Genomic DNA, 23,258 nt, shown 5'->3' on the forward strand with positions numbered 1-23,258 from the left:
TCCCCAGAGGACACCATGATCCTACACAACAGGGCCCATCACAAAGAAATAATTTATGCTACAACTGTACACTGAAACTAAATGCCAAGAAATGTAAAAATGTATCCTTCAGCAAGTATGACTTCCTTTGTAATTACAACATTGACAACACCCCCACCTTGGAAACTGTTCCATAGTTAGAGTTCTGGGAATCTATGTTGACAATGAACTATCCTTTCATCACCACACATCCATAACTAGAAGAAGTCCTGTTTCACTGCACAGCTTATTTTGAAGGGTATCATCCAAATCCATCCATTCACAACCCATTTTTGCACATGGGGTTGGGGTGTCACTTCAACAGTGACAATCATCGAGAGACAAGGTTTACATCACCAGGTGACTAACCCTGCCGCGGGTATGGCATCCAGATACAGGGATGTAATTATTCCTTTGGACTCGACACTCACTAGGCCAACCATGGAATATAATGCCCCTTTTGGTATGTACTTGTCCAAATACATGTCATAGCGACAACAAACACAATGCTTTACCACTAAAAAAATCAAGGGCCTAAATCATAAAAAACTATGTAGACCATATCAGTGACTTGTCTCTCTTCTCAGTATCGTGCAGACTACCGAGAGGCTACCACAGCTTCACAGACACAACGTAAACAGATCCTTTTCTATAAGGCTTATTACACATTCAGAAGTTCAGTGTTATCAGGAACACCCACTCCATGGACCTCAATCTCCTTTGCAGGATTAACACAACATGCTGGAGGGACAACTATACAAAACACAGAATACACTCCTACAGAAATGGCTTCCTCTCCACATAAAACAAAGCACTTCTCATAATCAATTCAAATGTAACCTGGATGAATGAACGAGTAACCGCAAACTCACACCTGGTTTAACTCCAATGATCCTCATGGATAAGGGAAACAGGTACCCAATATCTACTTGTGCAGCCATCTTTAGAGATTCATTTTGCAAAATATAAGGGCAAGAATTACCAAGGGAATGCAGGGCTAGACTTCTTAAGATCCTCACAGCTGAACATCCTAGCCAACTGTGCAAAGCTAGGTATCACCTAACCCCTTTTTCACTCTAAACACAACACTGTGACACTCCTAACATATGGTAAATCAAACTGAATAAAAAATATCATTAAGGATTTTTCAAATAGCAGTTATGATGTCCTGAACAATCAAATAGCACCAGTCAACTGGAATCTCATATTAGCATTTCCCTGTAACCTACTGGGAAACCAACATTTTAAACAGCAGCAAAAATAAATTCATCCTTGCCAGACATAAATGTAATGACAAATTCTGCAATAACGCAATGATTTCTTGATGCAGCTGATTAAGGCTATAAGCTGTTATCAAACTACTTACTGTGATTTGGGGGTTTGAGTCACTCAGCCTTCATTTGCATATTATGCAACTGAGCAATTCATTTAACTACTGTTCTCTAGCTTAGACTGAAAAGGTCAATGTGGATTAGTGCTCTACCCCAGTTCACAAATATAAACCTACAAACAAATGGATAACTGACTAAAACAAGTAAACAAGCAAAATAAATAAATGTCACTATTATAAAACCAACAAATTATTAAAACAAAAGAAAAGAATACACAATATCTTCAAACTTCCACCTAACTCAACATGACTTAAGGTCAACTCCATCCAAAAAGAAATCACAAACAATCTCAAAAGCCCCCAAAATCTGAGACCATAGCTGCCTGTGTGAAATTTTTCAAAGAATCCTGTACAATCATGTAAATAGCCACTTAGACAACTGTACCTAAAAGAAATAAATATAGGACAACATCCAAAAATAAACCAACCATTTGGCATTTCAGTATAAATAGGTTGCATAAAAAACAAATAGTATCCAAAAAGTGGAAGGACATTACCCAGCAAGGTAAAAATGCCCTCATCAATTTGAACAAGCAACTCTGGAGACTAATCAAGTCCAACAAAGCCAAATTATAGATAAAAAAGGCCAGCACAGCTAAGGACAATCATAAAGCTTCCTTTGGTTATGTCCACAATCTTAAAGGCAACACCCAACAATGTGTCAAACTAATGGTGAATGGAATCACCTATACAGAGGATATGGCAAATCTGCTGGCTGATAAGTTTAGCTCCAACTTTACCCTCCATCACCCACAGGTACCCAACACAACATACCATCCACCATTTCTCCACCAAATATAAGTAAACAGGTTTTCACTGCACTCTCCAAGGCCAAAAACACTGCTTCAATGGGTCCTGATAACACTCCAGGATGCTCACAGAATAACATGAAACATGACCTGTCTGGCCCAATAGAATCTCTAACCACAGCCTCCAGATAGGCTTCGTGCCTAATGAATAGAGGACTACAATGTGTCTCGTCCTTCACAAGAGTCCCATATGTAAGGTTATGGAAAGAATTATTACAGATATGACAACCAATGACATAGAAAATCTACAGATACTGGGCCTTATCCACTTTGGTTTTGTCAAAGACGCGTCATGCCTACTTAACCTGCAGAAATTCTTCAAGAAGTCATTAAAACTATGGACGACAGCAGAACAGCACATACTGCCCACATCGACCTGGCTAAAAAAATTCAACACAGTACACCTCACTACTGTATCGTAGAAAACTGAAAGAAATGGCATAAACTCATATGTCATCCGAAAGACAAACAGCTGGCTCATTAACAGACATTAGATGTCAGTATAGGGGAATCCACCTCCACAAAGTGGTCAGTCACTAGCAGAGTTCCACCCCTTTTTGACATCTACTTCTCTGAAGTTAAAGCAAATATGAAAGGCCTCTGGTTGACCAAGTCTGTGGCTGCCTGCAAACTAGGCATACTCAATGAATCCCCAAAAGACATAGATACACTTCAAGAGCTTCCAATTTATCACACAAGCCAAGTTTTAAAAACATTATCAAAAGCTAAAAATATTGTATCAATGGGACCTGACAATATCAATGGATGCATCTTAAATAGCACAAAGCACGATTCAGCCACCCCCTAAAAACACTGTTCAACCTTAGCCTCAGTATAGGTTTTGTGCCAAGCGAATAGAGAACAGATAAAGTCATTCCTCTGTATAAGTGATGACCTTCCACAGACAGAGAAATGAACACCCATATGTCTGACCATCTTCATGTGCAAAGCCATGGAAAAACTTATAAACTAATCAATAAGGGCACAGGGAACCTCCAAACACTATATCCATCTCAATTTGAATTAGACCAGTTCAGATCATGCTTACTCAACCTGGTGGACTTTTATGAAAAGGTCACCAAAGCAGCAGATGAAGGTAAAATGGTACACATATCTCAACCTGATCACACATTTTGACAACCCCCACTTGGGCATAGTAGAAAAGCTAAATATACTGGGAATAATGCACGGGTCCCCTTAAATTATCTATGGCATGATCCCAGTCATTCTCACTGGTGACAACATATAATTATCAACCACAAGATGGTTAAGGCCAATCTAACACCAAATGGGACAGGTTAATTCAAGCATCAAAAAGGGAAATTGAGTATGTTTAAATTAAAATGGCCCACTAGGTAAATGACCCAGTACTTCCTATGAGCCTATAAGAGGGACAGACAAACAATTGGTGCCTGTGCCATGGACTAAAACTCAATTTGGAAAAATACCTAATACCCTTTGAAAAAACAGCCACCCCTGGAAATTACCACACTGATAAGCACTAAAAGCAGACCTAGTGGTCAAGGATCTGGGAACACATTTCAACAGTAACCTGACCTTTGACTGCTATGACTCCATTGTGGCAAGAAAATCATTCTGTACTCTACAACCTAAAGTAAAGGCATGGTATCCAGTCCAAGGAGGTCATTGTTCCACTGTACTCTGCTCTCATCAAACCAATCAGTGTGCAATGCCCTCTTCTGTACGTACCTGACCAGAAAAGTACAGTTTTGTACCTACCATAAATGTAGATGTTCGAGTGTATACACTGCTGCAGTCATCACACTTGGGTTATCCTGCCGTCAGGCGGTCCCGCAGTCGGACCGAGCTCCAAAGTCCTGGTCCGGCGTCAGTTGCTGTCACTTTTTCCCTGACGTCAGTGCGCCAGGGGTATACAAGATGTAGCAGACACCATTTTCTTCAGTTTTTCTTGCCCCAGATGTCAGGTGCCCCCAAAAAGGTAGGCAATGTAAATTGCTAATAAAACATACATAAGAAAAGCAATCAAATACTTTATGTTACCAGCAAATACTTCCCATAGGCAGCAAAGGGTAGAATACCAGGGTAAGTAACAACAAGTAAGAGGGGAAGGAGGGAGGGTAACCTGGACTGCAGCAGTGTATACACTCGAACATCTACATTTATGGTAGGTACAAAACTGTACTGTGTTCATCGTGTTACACTGCTGCAGTCATCACAGTTGGGTAGAATCCCAAAGCAGAGGTAGGGTGGCTAGTTCTATAAGGCATTAGGGGTGGCTATAAGGCCCTGCAGAACTGCAGTGGCAAAGCCAGCTCGGGATTTAGAGTATAAAGGCAGATGGTAATGCTTGGTGAAGGTATGTACAGAACTCCATGTTGCTCCTTCCAAAATGTCCTTGGTAGGCACTCCTCTGAGGTAGGTAGTTGAAGTGGCTGTTGCCCTGGTGGAATGAGACCTAATGTTGTTAGGTACAGTTTTCCAATGATGTGTATAGCAGAAATGTATGCAATGGCCTATCTGTTTTGAAATGGCTTTTCCCTGTGTTCCTGCAGCATATGATACAAACAATTGTTCAGTTTTTCTGAAAGCTTTAATTTTGTCCAAGTAGAAGCATAACTGCCTGTGTATGTCCAAGGAATGCACAAGTCTCTCCCCTTTATTCTGTGGATTTGGATAAAAAGTTGGCAAGTGAATAGTTTGGTTTAGAGCCACACTTGATACCACCTTTGGCATAAAAGTAGGATTTGTTCTTAAAGACACCCTGTCTTGGTGGAATATGATGAAAGGTTCCACTGCCATTAGTGCCTGTAATTCTGAAATTCTTCGTGCTGAGGTTACTGTCAGGAGCAGAGCAGTTTTCCAAGAGACATATTTTAAGTCTGCTAAGTTAGCTGGCTCAAAAGGAGGTAAAGTTAATTTCTCCAAGACAAAGTTGAGGTCCCAAGTTGGAGTTGGTGCTCTACTGGGCGGTCTTATGTTTTTAGCCCCTCTGAGGTACTGTTTTACCAAAGGATGAGAAAAAATTGGTGGATCTGTGTTGTAATTAGCAGAGATGGCAGAGGCATGGATCTTAATGGATGAAAACTTGTAGTTTATTGGTCGTTTTGGGCCAGTTCCTAGCTTCTTTCAGCCCCCTGATATAAAAAACGCTAAATGTGCGTTTGCGCGGTTTAGCACGATTTAGCGCGGAGCTGCTACCGTTGCACACTAGGGCAGCGCCGGTTAAGCAGATTTAAACTATTAGGGCTACCTAAAGTCCACTCTTCAAATTTTCCCTTAAAACTACCTTCCTCGAACTATACTACTGATCTAATCAGCGTATCCTATAACTAAAAAGATCATCTCTACTTGACTCCAAGTAGACTATTCTCTATCTGTTAAAGCTAGCACTTGCTCCTACAGTACTTATTACCTTGATACGGCACTCTTGTCATAGTACCCCAAAAAAGGCAAACCCCCATTTCTCGGTCACCCACGTCCCCCGGAATCTTTTTAAAGTTTTTTTGTCTATTCCTTCTAGCATGTCGAGGGATCAGTTGCTAGTGTCCTCTCCTGCTCAGCTGGTGAACCTGGGAATATTGAGGCAATGTTACAATTGCCTCATGTACACAGACAACCCTCTCCTCCTCCCACAAAACACAAATACATGCGAGAGATGCAACTATACGGCCAAACTGGAGGCTGAGCTCTCTCAACATAGGACTGGCAAGACCAGTCAGGAGGAGAAGGTTACCACACACACTATAGACCCAGTCTCACATAGTACCATCACAACCTCAAATCATACACATAAACACACAAAGACATACTCGGAGGCTCTGATCAAAAATCTACCAAAACAGCGGAGGCCACCAAAGCAGACAACCAAACAACCACCACCTCAGAACACAACACCTGCAACACATAGACCTCACAGTCAGAGTGTCAAACAGTCACAGCCCTTAAGGCCAAACACAATGCCAGACACACTAGTCATTGGTGACTCCATAGTCAGACACACTGATGTCCCGCTCACCAGACTGAGTAAGGAGAAGGTCACAGTAAGCTGCCTGTCGGGCGCTAGAATCCGCCACATAACGCAAGCACTCAGGTCTCTCAACAGCAGGTACAAATACGACTCAGTCATTGCCCACGCTGGTGTAAACGACCTGAGACGTACCTCCTTGGACTACATGAAAAGAGACATTGAGGAGCTCTCTGATTATGTAGCCCAGGCAGGTATGACCCTGACCTTGGGCAGTATCCTACCTTCACCAAGAATGATGCCACAATACAGAGATAAGATGATCAGCTTTAACAATTGGCTTAAACACTGGTGTCATTCAAAGGGGATCCAGTGTCTGTCTGCCTGGGATGACATGCTGGACAAGCCACGCTGCTTCGCAAGGGACGGCTTGCACCTGTCACCCCTGGGATTCCGGATATTGGCAAAGGCTCTTGCCACCCCCATAGTGCCTTTTTTAGGCAAGGCTCAAATTCTAAACCTACCACCCTAGAACACAAAAAGGAAAAAACTAAGGGTAATGCTGCTCAATGCCAGAAGTCTAAATCTCAAAATGCACGCACTCGAGGCCCTTCTCAGTATGGAGAACATCGATGTCTGTGCTGTGACAGAAACCTGGTTCAAGGCTCCTGAGAGCACCCCAGCACTATCAGGTTTTACCTCATATCATGCGTTCCGCCCCCAAAATCCGGACAATACCAAGAAAGGAGGGGGGGTATCCATATTCATCAAGGACACCCACACCTCAAGACTGGTGGCAACGCACGATGCATCGGAGACCATCCAGGTGCAATTAACCATAGGCCAGACTGCTCTGCAAATTGTAGCATGCTACAGGCCACCCTCACAAACTCAGGAACCTCACATGGCCTTCCTGAAAACACTAGAGGGGATAAATGTATCACCAAACACCATCATACTAGGTGACTTCAATTACCCTAATATAGACTGGGAACACTACTCAAGCCCAAACACCCTAGCCCAAAAGTTCCTGGAATTCATAAACTCAAATGCCATGGAACAACTAGTCACCATCCCCACAAGAGGAGATAACATACTTGATCTCATCATCACGAACATGGGAGCACAATGTTCAACACCGGAAGTATACCCCTCACTGGTGAGATCAGATCACAAACTAATCTCGCTGGAGGTCCTCATCCCACCCCCACCTGAAATAAAAAAGACCACAGTAAAGAACTTCTCGAAAGCCGACTTCACACTTCTAAAGACTAGTGTGGTCTCCTTTAAGGCCCTCGAGCCAGTGGAATACAGTACTCAAGCCGCTGAATCACTTACAAATGCCTTCTACCAGCACCTGCAGGACTGCATGGATAAGGCAATCCCAAGCAAAACAAAGACTCTTTGTACCAAAGGCAAGCGTCCAGTCTGGTGGACCCCAGCCATAAACAAACTCTACAACAAAAGGAGGAAGCTACTACAAGATAGAGCAAAATCCTTAAAAGGTAAGACACCCTTGATCACTATAAGTAAAAAACTAAGAGCTCTCATAAAATCATCCAAAGCAAATTTTGAGAGAAAAATAGCTAAAGACTCAAAAGACAATCATAAGGCCTTCTTTAGCTATGTTAGAAACCTGGGAGGAAACTCCCAGATATGCTCAGAACTAGTTCAAAATGATGTGAAGATTACTGATCCAACAGACACTGCCAACATACTGGCTGACAGGTTCAGTGCAAACTCCCCAAAAGGAGAGATATCTATACCAAACAATTGCAGCCCCCCAAACATCTCCAACGCCCAAGTGAGAACTGCTCTCTCCAAAGCAAAAAACACAGCATCCATGGGACCTGATGGTGTCCCCGGCTGTGTGCTCCACGAACTCAATGAGGAATTAAACCCACAGCTATGACAGCTGTTTAATCAAAGTCTTACCTCTGGATACGCCCAGGAGTGGCGCACTGCAACTGTGGTCCCACTTCACAAAGGCGGTGCCTCCACCGACCCTGGAAATTACCGCCCATTAGCTTGACAAGCCTTATCTGCAAAGCCATGGAGAGGATCATAATGGACCTCATAAATAAAGACATAGGGAATTTGCAGACTTTGGATCCAACCCAGTTTGGCTTTGTCAAAGGCAGATCATGCCTTTTAAACTTGGTTGACTTTTTCAAACAGTCACCAAAGCCATTGATGAGGGAAAGGCAGTCCATACAGCCTACCTCGATCTGGCGAAGGCCTTCGATACAATACCCCACTCGGGTATCATTGAAAAACTCATCAGCTTAAATGTTAACCCATACATCACAAGATGGGTTGCAAACTGGCTGAGTGACAGAACCCACAGGGTCAGAGTTGCTGGCGCCATGTCAGACTCAAAGCCTGTCACAAGTGGTGTCCCACAGGGCTCAGTCCTGGGCCCACTCTTGTTTGGCATCTACTTTTCCAAGTACAAGCAAACACAGGAGGGTTATGGCTGTCAAAGTTTGCAGATGACTGCAAACTGGGCCATAGTAGAAAACACATCTGACACAGATATCCTTCAGAAGGGTCTCACAGAAACGGATAACTGGTGCCAGAGCCATGGCCTAAAGTTAAATGCCAAAAATGCATAGTCATACCCTTCGGGAAAAACAAGGTTACCCCTAGCTACCAAATAGGTGGCAATCCACTGAGCACAGAAGAAGTTATCAGGGACCTGGGGACCCAGGTTGATAGTAGTCTGTCATTCGACACCCATGTAGCTAAAGTAGTTAGGAAGACCTTCTACATTGCCCACCTTATCATGAAGGGATTCTCATCTAGATCAAGGGAGGTCATAGTCTCCCTTTACTCATCACTCATCAGACCAATGATTGAGTACAATGCCCCATTCGAATGTATCTGACCCGACACTTGCAGCAGCTGGAGAGGCCACAAAAGTTCCTCACCAAAAGGATAAAGGGTCTCAAAATCTGTCCTATGCTGCCCGACTGAAAGAACTCCAGCTCTATTCAGTCGCATCATTGCTCAGAGGTGACCTTTGCCTAACATACAAGGCCATGTCAAACCCAGATTTGATGAATATGCTTCACCTCAAAAATCTAGATCCATCAGAGCCACAAGGGCGGAGACTTAAACCTCGACACGGCTATTAATAGGACATGCTGGAGGGATAGATTCATCACCCAAAGACTCCCTATGCTGTGGAACAAAATCCCGGTATATGTGAGGCAGAGCACCTCGCTGACCTTGTTCAAGAGAAATCTTGACCAATGGATGGGAGATCGCAGATATACCCCAGGGATTACCTCAGTGTCACTGCTCGACCGAGGCACAGCAAAATAATGGGTATAGTTCCCCATACTAAAGGGGTGGCGTAAGCCACAAAACGATGGGCTAGGCTTGTAAATGCCCTTGGGCAGATAGCCTAGTATGAACCTATGAACCTAAAAGGAGAGGCCCTTGTGCCGCATCTCAGTCAAGTATTGTAGTATCTGAGGAATATTTGGGACAAGAGGGTCAAGGTTGTGAACCTGGTTCCAGGCACAGAATCTCTTCCATTTATCCGAATAGGCTTTCCTGGTACTAGGCCTTCTGGCCTCCAGAATGACATCCATAACAGCTTTGGAGAGGGGCATTGATTGCTTGACTAAGGAATCTTCCATGCAGCCAGGTTTAAAGTCTTGAGCTGGCCGTGAAGTATCCGATTATTTTGCTGAGTCAGAAGTTGTGAGATTTGAGGCAAAATCCATGGTGGTCCTTATGCTAAGTTCTTTAAGACTGGGTACCAGTGCTGGCGTGGCCAGTCTGGGGCAATCAGGATCATCTTTGGCATTTCTTGTCTGGCTTTTATGAGTACCTTTGAAAGGAGAGGCAGTGGTGGGAAAGCGTATTACTTGTAGGTTTTTCCAGCTGAATGAGAGGGCATCCACTTTCCATGCTTGTGGGTGGTAAGTCCTTGTGCAGAATTTCTGTAGCTGGCAATTCATTGGGGATGCGAACAGATCTATGTCCGGGCTCCACCATTTCTGTATTATCATCCTGAACATTTGTGGATGTAATTTCCACTCGTGCGGATCCATGATGTTTCTGCTTAAGTCGTCTGCCAGTGTGTTTTTCTCTCCTGGCAGGAATTGTGCTTGCAGATGAACTTGATAGGTTATAGCTGTGTTCCACAAGGTCATGGCTTGTCTGCATAGGGGATATGAATGAGTGCCCCCTTGTTTATGTCCCACATAACTGTGGTGTTGTCTGTCTTTAGAAGTAGTTGTCCTGGATGCAGAAGGTCCTTGAAAGCTATATGTGCATTTTGTACAGCTAGCATCTCTTTTTGATTGATGTGAAGATGCCATTGCTCTCCGGCCCACTTGCCCTGAATACATTTTCCTGCCATGTGTGCTCCCCAGGCGTAATCCGAAGCATCTGTTGTCAGTGTTTGCCTGGCTGTGGGTTGAGTGAAAGGCTGTCCCTTTTTGAGGTGACAGGCTTGAGCCCACCATCGAAACTCCTGTTGAAGGCAAGGAATAAGTGGTATTAATGTTTCCAAACTGTGACAGTGTTGAGACCAGACACTCTTTAGGCACCATTGTAGTTTTCTCATATGCAGTTTTGCATATGGAATTAGTAGTATGCAAGAGGCCATGTAACCCAAGGCCTGCAGAAGTTTTCTTGCAGGGAGTTGAGTTTTTGTTGCCATCAAATGGAAATATTGAGTCAGTTGTCCTTGCTTGTCTGGCGTGAGATAAGCCATCTGGGTCGTTGTATTTAAGCTGGCACCCAGGAATATTATCTCTTGTGAGGGCACTAGTTTTGAGTTATTTTCGTTTACTGTGTACCCTAGGCAAATTAGCAGTCTTTTTACAAATGCCAGATGCTTTAGAAGAATGTCTTTGCTCTCTGCTTGAATAAGGCAGTCATCCAATTATGGGTAAATTTGAATTCCTTTTTGTCTGCAAAATGTAATAGCTGGTGTCAGGCATTTTGTAAAGACCCTGGGCACAGTAGATAAGCCAAAAGGCAGTGCAGAGAATTGGTAGTGCATTGAACCTGCTAAGAATCTGAGGTATCTTCTGCAATTTCATCTGATAGGGACATGCAGGTATGCCTCCTTGAGGTCCAATGTTACGAGCCAAGCTTTCTTGCCCAGCATGGGATGAAGCTGCTGTAGTGTCAACATTTTGAATTTTGGAACATCCAGGTAAGTATTTAGAGAAGAAAGATCCAGAATGGGCCTCCAGGCTTTGTCCTTTCTGGGAACCAGAAAGAGTCTTGAGTAAAATCCTTGTCCTTGCTCCTGTGTTGGTACCTTTTGAATAGCTCTCATGTGCATGAGTGCTGTAATTTGCCTTTGAGCCTCTGCCCATTGATTTGGTGGCTGATTTGGCATTCCTTTTAACCTTGGCAGAGTGTGAAAGTGGAACCTGTAACCTTGAGACACAATATTGAGAACCCATTTGTCCTGGGTGATTATTTGTCAATTGTGACTGAAAAGTGCCAGCCCCCCCCCCCCCCCAAGGGGGCTGCCAAGAGAGAGATGTTTGGCAGCTGTAGTGGGAAGTCACTGGGTCTGCTTTTTATAAGGTTGAGGCCTGTCTTCCCCTTCTTTCTGGGTTGAAGCACCCCATTGTCGAGGCCTGTAAGTACCTTGTGGTTGACCTCTGCCTCTTGGACGTCTGAATCTTCCCCTTTGAGGTCTGTCTGAAACTGGAAAGGACCAATTCTTTGTTGGCCAATTTCTGCTAAATTGAGGAGGCTGAACCGGTAAGAAATCCTTCACCGTTTGCATAGATTTTGCTTTATCCTCCATTTTCTTTAATACCTCTTCTGCCTTAACTCCAAATAAAACATCCTGCTGCAAAGGTGCATCCAATAATTTTGCTTTAACATGATCTGGTAAGGTCTGTTCTTTTAACCAAGCATGTCTTCTAATGACGGACCCTGTAACTGCTGCTCTACAGGATGCCTCTAAGGAATCAAAACCAAATTGCAAAGTATGTTTTCCCACTTGTTCAGCTGCATGCAATAAATCCTGCATTTCCTTATAGTTAGGAAGATCTGAATTTGGAAGCATTTTTTGTTTCAACTGAGACATCAAATATTGCTGATATTTAACCATGTGAAGCTGGCAATTTAGTGCTCTCATTGCTAAAGTTGCAGATGTGTATACTTTCTTTCCCCATCTGTCTAATGCCCTGGAATCTCTGCCAGAGGGGACTGGATCTTTTGCTGTAGAGGCCTTTACCCCCTTTGAGACCCTGGGAAATAGTTTCAGGGTCAGCAACAGGGCTTTCATAAAGGAATTTGTGAGAGTCAGGGACTCTGTAATATCTGTCTGGCTTAACTGGAGCTGGAGGTAAAGAATCAGGATTTAAGCTGGATTCAGCATACAGATCATCCACAATATGTAACACTGGCGGAATAGCAAGAGGGCTGTGTTGAGGTAATAAAAAGGAAATCCCTGAGCCTTTTCTTGGATTCTGAGTAATCCTGGCCCTCCCAATGGAAATGCTCCCACATGGTATGTAAGGTTTCCCCAAAGGAGTAATCCTCTGGTGGAGAGGCTGAAGGAATGGATTCCTCAACATCAGAATCCTCATAAGGGGGTAAAGAGTATCCTTGGTCTGAGGATGAATCTGAGGAGATGGACACCTGGTCGGATGAGTCATAGTCTGCATCCTGTCTAGGCCTTTTATCAGGAGGAGGGTGAGACCCCTTGATCAGAGTAATTAGGTCTTCGGCCATTTTAAGCATCTGTTTCTTAGGCATGGAGGCCTGTGCTGGTGAATGCTGAAGTTGTTTCTTCATTTTAGATTTAGCAGAAGATGTAATGGTTATCTGAGTAGGCCTGAAAACACCCTCTGAAGCTGCGGGTTGTTCAGCTACTCTGGAGCCCTCTGAAGGGTTAGTCTTGGTAGGTCCCAAGTCTGGTGTATCCGAAAGACCAGCCATCTCCACGTGGGAGTCAGAGGTGGCCTGTGGTTCTAAAGAAGCGGTCGTCAGAGGCTGCGAAGGTGCCTCTCTGAAAACTGGAGAACCGGCGACTGGCCTAGAAGAGGCTTTGTTGTCAGTTTTGGGCCTCTGATTCCTGTCCTTGTCTTTGCGCTTTTTGTGTATTCCGGTCGTCGGTAGTTCCGACGGCATGGTGTAATTGAATTTTCTGCCAAAATAATGTCGGGCAAAATCAAACCGATGTTTAATAGTGCACTTGTTAAACCTAGCACAAAACCGACAACCAGTGACGTTGTGGTCTGGGCCTAGGCATGGGATAAAATAGGAATGGAAATCCTTATGAGGTATTTGCTACCCACAAGAAATACAATTATTAACTTTTACTGACATCGGTCTGAGGCAAGAAAAAGTTTCCCCAATGGGGTACTTAGCTTTGTAGAAGACTTCGGTACTGGATTTGGAATGAAAATCTCAAGAGTCGGCCGACCAGCACTTGCGAACTGCTTTTGCATCGGACACCGCGCGGCAAGAAAGACTGAAGAAAATGGAGTCAGCTGCATCTTATATACCCTTGGCGCACTGACGTCAGGGAAGAAGCGACAGCAACCGACGCCGGACCAAGATTTTGGAACTCGGGCCGACTGCAGGACCGCCTGACGGCAGGATAATCCAAGTGTGATGACTGCAGCAGTGTAACACGATGAACATCTTGAAACAGCTTGAGAGATCACAGATGTTTACTCCCTGTATTCTTTTTGTGAGAAAAGTTCTGTGAGGACTGTCTCAAAGCCATAGCCCTGTACTTGGCTTTCCTACAGCCTGCTGTTTGGTGATCTATGCCTAGTCTACAAGGCATCTGCTGATACCACACTGATGGATCTGTTGCACATCTACAAAACAATCAGCATCAGAATACCTGATCTAAGGACATAAATCTCATCTACAACAAAAAAGACAAGTTGGAGGGACAGGTATGTGACTAAGCCTAAGATTACCATTTCTCTGGAACAGGTTTCCCACCCATGTGAAACAAGGGTCATCCCTAGCCCTATTTATAGGTAAATTAGACCAATGGATTTGAAATCACAGATTTACCCCTGGTTTGGCTATGTCCCTAATGGACTGGGGCAGCCTGTGAACATGATGTGTACAAACCTATATCATAACCTTAAAAATTCATTAAAGTACTGACAAGTCAGCAATATTCTATTAAATGTAGGGTAAAGCTTGGCTAGGTTTAAAATGGCTTTTATGCCGATAGCCTAGTAACCACTTCTAAACCTATGAAGAATCAAAAGAAGGCTAATCCTTGCCCATTATGACAGGTCATGGTAATAACCCTTTGACAACCGCATCACAAAAAAAGGGTAAGAAATGAGAATATAATGTGCTAGAACAAAACGGTGTCATCGTAAAAGATACAACTAGTACACCAACATAGATCTGAACAGTCACAAAGAGGAACCCCCATCCATTCTTCTTCACTAGAGCAGAATACCGTCAAAATAGTCACCTTACTCTCTCTTACCCTGGTCTGGCTAAATTAATAAACACTGCGCCCCCCCCTCCCCCCAATGACACCATGATGCATAAACAAGGATCTAAAGGTAAATGAACCCATAGTAACCTGCATCCATAAACAGCTATGAGGTCATGTACAACAGGGCAAAAATGACAAACTCCTATCCTTACCATCCCTCTACCAATAGAAGGAACTTTCAAGGCTATAGCCTGAGGACATTTCTTTTTACAATCTTTTTCCAAAACATCAAAACTGACTCCAGTACTGAAAGGCCTCATGATGTTTCAAGTGTATGGCTGCCACTCCTTTAACAAAGATAAAGATCAAGGCTGTTGTAGATTACTATCTTGGCTAACATGTGACCAAAGGAGTAAGGAACTCATTCTATGTTGCTCAGTTTATAAGTAAGTGCATGACATCTAGGTCCAGGAAAGTCATTATACCACGTTATTCTGCCCTCATCACAACCATCCAGTACAATGGCCCCTTTAGCATGCATCTAACCAGACGTACACAAACTAGAATGTTCGCAAAGATTCCTTACCAAAAAAATCCACAGCATAAACACACTCTCTTATCAGCATCATCTTAAACACCTATCTCTGTAATCCGTCTCCTAAAGACAACTGAGAGGAACTCTATGCCTTGGCAAGGCATCCTTGGACCCTGTTCTGATGGACCTTTTGTGCATCCATAAAATGAACAGCATCAGAACTACTAGATGTAGGGATTAAAAATTTGCTTGCAATATAAATAGGACATAATGGAGAAATAGACGTATCTCAGAGAATCCCCATTCCCTGTTAACAGGCTCCATCTATGTGAAGTGCAATCCCTCCATAACCCTATTCAAACAACCTAGATCAGTGGATTTGAAATTGGAAATTCACCCCAGGTCTGGCCTCATGACTCTGATGGACAGGGGCAGTTAGTAAATCATGCCCAAACTAATAATCTCTATATAACCTACAGTAATGCTCAAATTAACATAACTCTCTCCCAATATAAACCTCCAAGATACAACAGCTAAAAGGACACATTTGGGTTGCATGGCTAGGCTTATAAAGGCCATAGTATTCATTAATCTAGTATACACCTATGAACCCATGTTTTTTTTTTTTTTATACAAGAAATATCTTTATTAAATTATCACATATGACCTAGGCAATCTTACATTTATATAAATGAAAACAAACCACACTGACAATTTTAGTTGCAAACATAAATTACAAACATGCTGAAACAACCGTAGTTGCAAAGACTACACATTACTTATAATCTATGCAGTCATTGTCAGCCAGCCATTAAGCAGCTCATTCAAATCCTGTCTTCTTTTAAACCCGTTCCTCCTCTGCATGTACAGCTCACACTTCCCATTTTTACTAAGTAATTTGCTTCTACACTTTTCTAAACATCCCAGTTTCAGTTGTTTTATCTGCTACTACATCACTACTTCTGGTAAAGATGGTTTAGACTTTGATTTCCACTTTCTAGTAATTGCTTTTTTGTCAGCCATTACAATTACACACAGACAGGCTTTACTATGTCTAGGCAATTCCACCTATGCTGAGGTAACGTGAATTAGAAGTTATGTACTTACCATAACGTTCCATCTGAGTAGGTGGATTCATTTGTCTGCAACCTGTGGGTTATGGATCCGATATCGGATCTGAACCGGCATGGTTAATCCAGCTATGGATCCGAGCTCTTAGCTCCTCCCCTCACCCATAATGCCCTGCTCTCCTTACATGACCTCAGATCGAGTTTGTCCTGAATCAAAATACCCTGGAAAGGGTAACACATAATATGCAGGAAACTGACAAGGCCAGGGGGATAGGAGGGCGGGATGGTAGCAGACAAATGAATCCACCTACTCAGATGGAACGTTATGTTAAGTACATAACTTCTAAATCTGAAGTAGGAGATTCATTTGTCTGCAACCTGTGGGACAGAGTCCCCAGCTACCTGAATCTTGGGCGGCAGTCATGGAAGGATATTCCGGAGCACCGCGGAGCCAAAGGATGCTCTACCTCTAGATGTGATATCCAGCTTGTAATGAGAAATAAAGGTATGAGATGAAGCCCAAGTGGCTACTGAACAAATGTCATCCAGAGGAATCCTAGCCTTAAAGGCCGCTGAGGTAGAAACTGACCGGGTCGAATGGGCATGGACTCCCTCCGGTGCGGGCCTCCCAGAAGCTTGATAAGCTAAAAGAATACATTGCGAAATCCAGCGTGACAAGGAGACTTTGGAAATTGGCTTACCCAGATTAAATTTGGCAAAGGAAATGAACAACTGATTGGATTGCCTATGACCAGCTGTCCTGTTAAGATAAAAACGAAGCTGCCTGTGAACATCCAAGGAATGCAGCTTGTATTCACCCTTGTTCTGATATTTAGGAAAGAAAACAGGGAGGTTAATGGACTGATTAATGTTTGCTTCTGAAGCTACCTTAGAAAGAAAGGAGGGATTGGTCCTGAGGTATACGCGATCCGGATGGAAGACCAAGTAAGGAAGCTTCATGGATAAGGCTTGAAGTTCCGAAACTCTTTTGGCCGAAGTAATGGCTACTAAAAAAGCAGTCTTGAGGGATAAAAATTTTAGATCTACAGTGGCCGCAGGCTCGAAGGGGGGAGCGGTCAAGGCCTGAAGAACCAAAGAAAGATCCCATGGAGGAACCGCTTGCTTGATAGGGGGTCTAAGAAGAAAGGTGCCTTTTAGAAAGATTTTACACAATTTGGCAGACATAAGTGGTCCGGAGTCATGACCAACATGATGGTGAGAAATGGCCGCAAGCTGCACTTTGACCGTGGAACTACTGGCACCATCATTAAAAAGAGTGGTTAGGAAGTCTAGCACCAGAGGAAGGGGAACCGTGAAGGGATCCAGACCTTGCCGCTCCGCCCAAATGGAGAATCGTTTCCATTTACTGCGGTACACTTTCCTGGTAGATGGTTTATGAGCCGCTACCAGGATGGCCTTAACGGGGGACGAGATACCGGGAGTCCTACTTAGGAGTGGAACTGGAGCAGCCAAGCAGTCAGCTTCAGGTTGTCCAGATTGGGAGTTGGTAGGTTCGATGGGTGCAATATCAGATCTGGAATGGGATCTAGAATCCAAGGGGGATTCACCGAGTGAGACCTTAGGTAAGGGAACCAGATCTGTCGAGGCCAGAATGGGGCAATGAGGATCATTCTGCACCCCAACCGAGAGGCTTTCTGAATAACTTGGAGCATCAGAGGCAAAGGGGGGTAAGCGTAAAGAAGACCGGGAGGCCAAGCATGCACCAGAGCGTCTCTCGGGGAATCCCCTGGAGGAGGGATTAGAGCGAAAAAACTGTCGCACTTGGTGTTTAAGGGAGACGCAAAGAGATCGCAACAAGGAGTTCCCCACTGTGCGAAGATACGTTTCGCCACTTGAGCATTGAGACACCACTCGTACGGGGAGAGAATGGTGCGACTGAGCTTGTCTGCAAGGATGTTGGACCGATCCGGAATATGCATTGCGATGAGAAAGCAGTTGGTGGAGATCGCCCATTCCCACACTCTCATGGCTTCTTGACATAAGGGATAAGACCTGGTTCCCTCCTGTTTGTTGATGTACCAGACCACTGACATGTTGTCTGACTGAATCGCAATTGTTCCCAGGGGAAGAAAGGCCTGAAGTGCTCGCAACGCCAAGAGCACTGCTCTCATCTCTAGAACATTGATATGCAGGGAGGTCTCTGAGTCGTTCCACGTGCCTTGGACCGTCCGGCCTGCAAAATGCCCCCCCCCACCCGAGGCGGGAGGCGTCCGTGGTCACCGTGGCGAGAGGGGGAGAAGCACAAAAGGGGCGGCCTCCGTGGAGATCCTGTGAGTGGAGCCACCACAAGAGGGACTGCTTGTAAGCCTTGCTGATCGCAATGGGATGATGCAGAGGTAGAGCAAGGTAAGATCACTGAACTTGAAGTGTCCACTGAAGGACCCGCATGTTGAACCTGGCGAGTGGAAGAAGAGATATCGCTGCTGCCATGGACCCTAGAGCCCTCAGGACCATTTCCGCCGGAACTGAGCTGGAGTGGAGTATGGCCCGCACCTGGAGACGCAGATTCTGAACTCTGTCGGCTGTGAGGAAGACTCTTAACTCCCTCGTGTCTAACCTGGCACCTATAAAATCTATCAACTGAGTAGGAGCCAGGTTGGATTTTGCTACGTTTATCGTGATGCCCAGGCGGGGAGCTAGATGAAGAAAGGAGTCTCGCGCCAATGATAGTAGATGCCTTGTTGGGGCGGTAAGAAGCCAGTCGTCCAGGTACGGGAAGACCTGCACCCCCTGAAGCCTCAGGTGGGCCGCAACCACTGCTAATACTTTGGTGAACACCCTGGGGGCTGTGGTGAGACCAAAGGGAAGGACCCTGAACTGGTAGTGACTGGCTCCCAGCCGGAAGCGAAGAAACCTCCTGGAACGTCTGTCCATTAGTATGTGGTAGTACGCATCCTTGAGGTCTATAGAGCACATCCAGTGATTCTCTCCCAGAAGGGGGAGGATGGATTGCAAGGTGACCATCCGGAGCTTCTCCTTGGGAACTGCCAGGTTTAACAGGGACAGGTCTAAAATTGGTCTTAGGTCCCCCGTCTTTTTTGGCACTAAAAAGAACCTGGAGTAGAACCCTGATCCGATCTGGTCTGGGGGGATGGGCTGGATGGCTCTTTTCCCCAGCAGATGGCCAATTTCTGCCAAAGCGGCCTCCCACTGACCGGGTGGAATGTCGGGGAGGGATTTTAATTTTGGAATATGATGAAAGGGGATCTTTTATTCTCTGGATATAATGCGCAGGACCCAGCGGTCTGATGTTATGGACTCCCATGCCGCTAGGTGCTCCGAAAAACGTCCCCCGACTGCCTCCAGAGTGGAGCAGTCGGGCAACCCTTCAGGGCTGCTGCGCGGGCCGTTCAGAGAAAGGTTCTCTGGACCCGAAGTTCCTGGGAGCCCCTCTGCCCCTGGGGTGGCGTCCTCCCTGTCCTCCTCTGCCACGGAAGGACTGGTTGTCCGGAGCGGGTTGGGATTGCTGCAACTTCTGGAACTACATCTTCTTCTGGCCCTTTTGGTTCCTAGAGTAGGACCTCTGGGGCACAGAGAAGCGGATTTCGACGGCAGACAGTGTCTTCCCGTCCTTTTCGCTCTGGGTCAAGTTGTTGCGAACAGTTTTGCCAAAAAGGGCAGAACCATCAAAGGGGGCGTTCGTGAAGGACGCCTTGAAGGGCTCCATGAAATCGCAATGGCGGAGCCAGGCCTGGCGTCTAGTGACTAGGCCTACTCCTGCAGCTCTAGCGGCTCCCTCAGTAGCATGGGACAGCAACCGCATAGAGGTATTAGTCACAGACCGAAGAGTGGCCATACGGGTGGAGTGCAAAACTTTGTCCTCCGACATGGACTCTGGGGGGGATGCAGCGTATTCTTTAATAAGATCGAGCTGCATCCTGATAACATGTGCCAGGTAGTTGAGCGCCCTCACTGAGAAGGTCGCTGAACTAAACATTCGCTTCCCCAAGTGGTCCATCATCCGAGACTCCTTGCTCGGTGGATGGACTGAGGGACTCTCCTGGGCGAGTTCCCTCTTGGTGGCTGCTGCCGTCAACATGGCATCTACCGGGGGCCCCTGACTCCAGTGGGCACGGTCTGCAGGGGGGCTAAGGATACGGTCTGGCCTTTTGGGGATTGGCTCCATGGTGTCCGGTTCCTTCCACGCCCTGGTGGTAATAAGGTCCACCAGGGGGTCGGCAGGAGGGGACACCCAAGAGGTAGACGGGCCCGCTTCAAATGCCTCCAAGAACACGGACTCGTCCGAGGAAGACTTGGGGGCAGACCCCCCCCCCTTATGCGAAGCATTTCCATGATGTCTCCAAAGGAGACATCCTCGGGGGGTGATCTTGGGGAGCCTTCCCCCTCCTCCAAGTCCGTGTCTTCATTTAAAGACTCGGGGGAGTCTATGTGCCTCCTTTTACACGTATGCTTGCGAGGGGCTTCCTCGGGGGGCTGTCCGAGGAGCCCTCGCAAGCAGTGTCTTGTCCCAATGGAACAGCTTGGGGCACTGAAGCGGGCTGTCCCATTGGCCGGATGGTGGAAGCCTGACCCAGTGCAGATGGAGCGCGGGACGGAGCCGAAGGAAGTGCCGGGGGTCCGGAAGCCCTCAACAGAGCCCTCTCCACTACATCAAAAGCCGAGGGGGAGCCAGCCTCGACCAACGGATCCGAAAGTCGGTTCCCCCTCGGATCCGAAGAGTGGATCGGAGCCGGCCCCGAGACACTCGGATCCGAAGGACCAGTGCGCTCCGACACAGACGGCGCCGAAGGCACACTGAGTCCCCTGGATCCGAAGCTCGGAGCCAGGCTCCAAGAGGTCGGATCCGAAACACTTGAGGGCAGGGTCGGATCTGAAGTACCTAGTACTATCGGCGCCGACCCACCCCCGGCTCCGAAGCTGCCCGGCTCCGAACACTCCGAACCCGGGTAGCGGGTCGGAGAAGGAGCTATAGGCTTGAAAAATGGGGTCGAGCTCCCCCCCCAGAGGGGGGGGGGGGGGGAGGCAGGAGGACTCCCATCTGCATCTGGGCCTGGATGAACCTTCTCATCATCCGGTCCAGATCGGCGTCGGAAAGGCTATATGTAGATCTCGAAGAGGCTACCGAGGTAGGCCTTGAGTGCCTCTTCGATAGCCTTGATGGAGATCGGGTCTCCTCCTCCTCCTCAGGCCCCGGTGAAAAGCAGACCGGAGCCGAGGGGGGGGGGGGGAGAGCCAGCAGCCAAGGAGGCCGGAGGAGAAGCCTGCTTAGCTGGCGGGGCCGAAACGGAGGTCTCGGCCCGCCGCTTGTGGTGCTTCTCTGTCCGATCCTTTTTTCTTGCCTCTCTCTCCTCCAACCCAGCAGCGGGAGGTTGAGTCCCAGGTGGCGGAGGGGGAGCAGGCAAGGAGGGAACCGTAGCCACAGTACCCACCACAGGAGCGGAAGCCGAAGCCGAGTTTGGGGGTAGAAGTCCCGCCAGGATCAGCTTCGACCTCCGCTCTTTCAGTGCCCTGGGGTTGAACGCTGCACAAATGGTACAGCCCGAGGACAGGTGTTCAACCCCAAGGCACCGAATACACAGAGTGTGGCCATCTGCTGGAGAGAGCTTATGGCCACACTCGGTGCACTTAGAAAAAATAGGTTTTGGGGCCTCTGACATACCCCAAACTAAATAAAAGCTACACAAACACACTAGGCCCCAAACGCAAGCACACCACAGACTAACGACCAGCGAAGGGAGGGTAAACACTAAAAATTTAAAAATTAACTGACTAAAGGGAAACCTAACACACACACACACTGATTAAACTACTGAAAAAGTAGGCTGATTAGACAAAAGAGTCACTTATCTGAAAAAATTGCCAGGAGCTCAAAATCCAGCTGACACACTTAAGAGTGGCAAACTAGATCTGAGGTCATTTGGGGTTGGCAGGGGATTATGGGTGAGGGAAGGAGCTAGGAGCTCGGATCCATAGCTGTATAATAAGTTGCTGGCTCGGATCCGATGTCGGATCCAAGACCCAAAGGTTGCTGACAAATGAAGTCCCTACTCCAGATCTATTGTTAATACAGTACTAACAAATTTCTAAAAAATATAATACAACTTATACTTGATAATATGCAAATATAGCACTAACATTTTTTATTAGTAGGCTAAAACAATTTACAACTGATATTATTCAGACCTGGCTATGTATTTCTGCACAATTGCTACAGAATTAACACCTTTTAAAATTAGTGTAGTTAAAAAGCCTTTGGTGTCCCTTCACCTTCTAAGGAGACAGATAACAGCAAAATATTCACCTCCTCCTTCAGATAAGACAACTAAGACTAACTATTAATGAATTCCAAAGTTCCAGATTTAAAGAAACAGTACATTAACCTATCCTATTTAAAAAATGCCAGATAATGTCTGTATTTAAGCCGTATGGGTAATAGGTTCATAGGTTCATAGGTTCATACTAGGCTATCTGCCCGAGGGCATTTATAAGCCTAGCCCATAGTTTTGTGGCTTACGCCACCCCTTTAGTTTGGAGAAACTATGCCCATTATTTAGCTGTGCCTCTGTCGAGCAGTGACACTGAGGTAACCCCTGGGGTGTATCTGCGATCTCCCATCCATTGGTCAAGATTCCTCTTGAACAAGGTCAGCGAGGTGCTCTGCCTCACATAAACCGGGATTTTGTTCCACAGCATAGGGAGTCTTTGGGTGATGAATCTATCCCTCCAGCACGTCCTATTAATAACCGTGTCGAGGTTTAAGTCTCCCCTTGTGGCTCTGAGGATCTAGATTTTTTGAGATGAAGCATGTTCATCAAATCTGGGTTTGACATGGCCTTGTATGTCAGGCATAGGTCACCTCTGAGCAAGCAGTAAGCAACTGAATATAACTGGAGTTCTTTCAATCGGGCAGCATAAGACAGATTTTTGAGACCCTTTATCCTTTTGGTGAGGAACTTTTGTGGCCTCTCCAGCTGCTGCAAGTGTCGGGTCAGATGCATTCCGAATGGGGCATTGTACTCGATCATTGGTCTGATGAGTGATGAGTATAGGGAGACTATGACTTCCCTTGATCTAGATGTGAATCCCTTCATGATAAGG

The 23,258-nt window shown here is 45.9% G+C and overlaps 1 protein-coding gene across 13 annotated transcripts in view; it reads right to left on the minus strand.

The window, feature by feature from the left end:
- The window catches only part of PBRM1 (polybromo 1), a 2,726,611-nt gene that overhangs the window by 1,557,687 nt on the left and 1,145,666 nt on the right, over positions 1-23,258 (minus strand). The window lies entirely within an intron of this gene.

Source organism: Protopterus annectens, chromosome 7.part1 (genome assembly GCF_019279795.1).
Source record: "Protopterus annectens isolate FY-2018-M chromosome 7.part1, PAN1.0, whole genome shotgun sequence".
Classification (NCBI taxonomy): domain Eukaryota; kingdom Metazoa; phylum Chordata; order Ceratodontiformes; family Protopteridae; genus Protopterus; species Protopterus annectens.